Source organism: Octopus sinensis, linkage group LG26 (assembly GCF_006345805.1).
Source record: "Octopus sinensis linkage group LG26, ASM634580v1, whole genome shotgun sequence".
Classification (NCBI taxonomy): Eukaryota; Metazoa; Mollusca; class Cephalopoda; order Octopoda; family Octopodidae; genus Octopus; species Octopus sinensis.
In genome coordinates, this window is record NC_043022.1 from 15,113,132 (window position 1) to 15,117,798 (window position 4,667).

A 4,667-nucleotide genomic window follows, 5' to 3' on the forward strand; every position below is an offset into this window, starting at 1 on the left:
AAGTTGTGGTGCACCTGAGCACTGTATACAAAAATTTCATTATTATTATATAACAAAAGCTGTTATATAACAAAACTAGTTAAAGGATACACCTTTAAAAATGTATTTGTTTCATTGGTCCTTTCAAATAACGGTCTTAAGCATGTGGTAAACAAAATAAACAAAATAAATGACTTCAATATAAATTCATCCTATTATAAAAATCAAGGAAAACCTTAAATCGAAGAGTGGATTCAAAATACGCATTGCAAATAATTATATATTTGAGGGGAGGGGACTAGTCGACCCTAATGTTTCACTGGTACTTAATTTATCAACCCTGAAAGGATGAACGGCGAAGTCGACCTCGGTGGAATTTGAACTCAGAATGTGAAGACAGATAAAATACTGAGCTAAGCACTTCGCCCAGCATGCTAACGTCACTGCCAGCTCGCCACCGTAATAATAGTAATAATAATAATAATAATAATAATAATAAAAATAATAATAATAATAAGTCCTTAAACAACCCTTATTCAGGGACCTTTTGAGCGGGATGAGTTACTCGATCTGAAGAAAATTCTAACTGGGCTCCACCTGCAAGGTCATGCGCTGTTTATCTTGATATGAGATCACCATGTCGCGCACATATGGTTGTGATGCATGTGCCTGGTGTACCCTTATCAGACAGGTAGTCATGATGGGTATACTGGGCTTCGTATATTTTACCCCAGTGTCACTTTGATGGCATGCTCTGCTCGCTCACTCAATAATAATAATAAAAATATTATTGATGATGATAATAATGCTTTCTACTAAAGGCACAAGGCCTGAAATTTTTGTGGGAGGGAACTAGTCGATTACATCAACCCCTGTGATTCTCTGGTACTTAATTTATTGACCCTGAAAAGATAAAAGACAAAGTCGACCTTGGCAGAACTTGAACTCAGAACATAAAGATGGACTAAATACTGCTAAGCATTTCGCCCGGTGTGCTAATGATTCTTCCATGTCACCGCCTTAATAATAATAACAATGGCTTCAAATTTTGCCACAAGGGCAGCAATTTGGAGTGATGGGGGTAAGTAGATTACATCGACCCCCAGTCTTCTTCAACTGGTACTTATTTTATCAACCCCAAGAGGATGAATTGTAAAGATGACCTCGGTGGAATTTGAACACAGAATGTAGTGACAGACAAAATACCACTAAGTATTTTGTCCAGCTCACTGTCTTAATAATAATAATAATAATAATAGTAATAATAATGATAATATCTAAGGTTAAAAATCTCATTTTGCAACCATGTAAGGTCTGGGTTCAATCCCACTGCACAGCACCTTGGACAAGTAAGTGTCTTGTGAATGGATTTGGTAGATGGAAACTGTGGAAACCAGTTGTGTACATGTGAGTCTAAGTGTCTCCCCTCCACTCATTGCTTGACAACCAGTGTTAGTTTGTTTACGTCCCTGTAACTTAGCAGTTCAACAAAAGAGACTGATAATATCAAAAGTGAAAAAAATAGGCACAGAGGTTGATTTGTTTTACTAAAACCCTTCAAGGTAGTGTTCCAGCATGGCCAGACCCCAATAAATGAAATGAATAAGAGCAAAATACACTCTGACACTGACCTGCAATATCCCATTCTGCCACAGGCTTTTGTACCCTTACTGGGTACCCTCACTGAAGTATGAAACAGGGTACCCTTACTGGAGTAGCAAGCTGGGTACCAAACCCTATCCACTGTAACCATCTACACTGTTTCACCCCTGAAAACCTTGCACAAAACTTCACCCAAATCTTTTTTCCAAAGGCTGAATCCCTTAGGAATGTGTCCCCAGCATGGATCTTCTTGAGAGGTGCCAACAGGTCTAAGATGTATCAATACCACCAGTTGGGAATGGCATGGTGACAACGGTACCATAATGGTAATTTGATCTTAAGAAGTGTGATTTCATCATCATCATCATCATCATTTAGCATCCGCTTTCCATGCTGGCATGGGTTGGACGGTGCAACTGGGGTCTGGCAAGCCAGAAGGCTGCACCAGGCCCAGTCTGATCTGGCAAAGTTTCTACGGCTGGATGCCCTTCCTAATGCCAACCACTCCATGAGTGTAGTGGGTGCGTTTTACGTGCCACCGGCATGGAGGTCAGGCGAGGCTGGCAACGGCCACGATCGGATGGTGCTTTTTACGTGCCACCGGCACAACAAACACAGTGATACATTAAAATATTTATGAATTCCATCCATGGATTATTAGTACTACTATATATACATATGTATATATAATGATGGGCTTCTTTTAGTTTCCGTCAACCAAACCACTCACAAGGCTCTTGCTCAGCCCTGAGGCTATAATAAAAAGACATTTGCCCAAGGTGCCATGCAGTGGGACTGAACCCAGAACCATGTGGTTGGGAATCAAGCTTCTTCCCACACAGCCTCACACATAGGCACAGGAGTGACTGTGTGGTAAGTAGCTTGCTTACTAAGCACATGGTTCCACGTTCAGTCCCACTGCATGGCACCTCGGGCAAGTGTCTCCTACTATAGCCTCGGGTTGACCAAAGCCTTGTGAATGGATTTGGTTGACGGAAACTGAAAGAAGCCCATCATGTGTGTGTGTGTGTGTGTGTGTGTGTGGAGGTGCAATGGCCCAGTGGTTAGGGCAGCGGACTCGCGGTCATAGGATCGCGGTTTCGATTCCCAGATCGGACATTGTGAGTGTTTATTGAACGAAAACACCTAAAGCTCCCCGAGGCTCCGACAGGGGGTGGTGGCGATCCCTGCTGTACTCTTTCATCACAACTTTTTCTCACTCTTTCTTCTGTTGGCCTGCTCGCTTAGCCAGCGGGGTGGCGTCATTCGAAGGCAAAAACAATGCGAAGCGCATTGTGACCAGTGATGTGTAGCAACATCTGATAGCCTGGTCGGTCACAGTGATATATATATATATGTATGCATGTGTGTGTGTGTGTATGTTTGCGTGTCTATATTTGCCCCCCACCGACATCACTTTACAACCAATGCTGGTGTGTTTACGTCCCTGTAACTTAGCGGTTCAGCAAAAATATGAAAAAAACTGTTAACCAGAGTTTCACATTCCCATTCGTTGGACAGATATTTCTGCTACTTTTAACAAAGCGTATTACTCTACATCTGGTACTTGAGTACTCTTTTTTTCCGCCTTGTTTCACATTTATGTGTTTACTCCACCATATAACATTATATATATATGTGCTTACTCCATCATATAACATTATATATATATATATATGTGTGTGTATATATATATATATATATATATATATATAGGTGCAGGAGTGGCTGTGTGGTAAGTAGCTTGCTTACCAACCACATGGTTCCAGGTTCAGTCCCACTGCGTGGCACCTTCGGCAAGTGTCTTCTACTATAGCCTCGGGCCGACCAAAGCCTTGTGAGTGGATTTGGTAGACGGAAACTGAAAGAAGCCTGTCGTATATATGTATATATATATATGCGTGTGTGTGTTTGTGTGTCTGTCCCCCTAGTATTGCTTGACAACCGATGCTGGTGTGATTATGTCCCCGTCACTTAGCGGTTCGGCAAAAGACATCGATAGAATAAGTACTGGGCTTACAAAAAAAGAATAAGTCCCGGGGTCGAGTTGCTCGACTAAAGGCGGTGCTCCAGCATGGCCGCAGTCAAATGACTGAAACAAGTAAAAGAGTAAAGAGTATATATGTGTGTGTGTGTGTATCATCATCATCATCATTTAGCGTCCGTTTTCCATGCTAGCATGGATTGGACGCTAGCATGGGTTGTGTGTGTATATATATATATATATATATATATATTATAAATAACACACAATGTTTATAAATATACATACACACTTTGGCAGAGCGTTAGGGAATTGTTTTTACTTGTTGTTGTCTTTTTGTTTCCTTTTTTTTCTTCTTTTTTTTTTTTAATGCAAAAGTGTCAAGGTCTTCATAAAACTATAAATATACCCTTTATTATGTGGTGCAGCCAGAGTTTCTCAAAGAATGTCATCAAATGACAACAACAACAAAGAAAAACAAAGTTAAAAAAAATATATATATATTTATAAAAAAAAAAAAAAGGAAAAGTTTCCTTTTTGTTGGGTAGTTGGTGATAGATTAATAATAATAATAATAATAATCGTCATGCGTGTGTGTGTGTGTGTGTGTGTTTTGTCCCCCTAGCATTGCTTGACAACCGATGCTGATGTGTTTATGTCCATGTTACTTAGCAGTTCGGCGAAAGAGACCGATAGAATAAGTACTGGGCTTACAAAAGAATAAGTCCCAGGGTCGATTCGCTCGACTAAAGGCGGTGCTCCAGCATGGCCGCAGTCAAAATGACTGAAACAAGTAAAAGAGTAAAGAGAGAGTTTTGTTATTTTCTTCTTTTTTATTTATTTATTTTATTATTTATTTTATTATTATTATTTCTAAGTTGTAGCTATTTTCAGTTCTCTGTTTTATCATATAAACTGTGTCACTGATCTCTCTCTCTCTCTCTCTCTCTTCTCTCTCTCTCTCTCCACTGTTCTTCCTTCTGTCGCTGTCTCTTAGCAATGAACTTGTCTGTCTGTCTGGCTGTCCTTCTGTCTCCCCACCTCAACACTGAGACCTCAGTCTCTCTCTCTCTCTCTCTACATTGAGACCTTACTGTCTCTC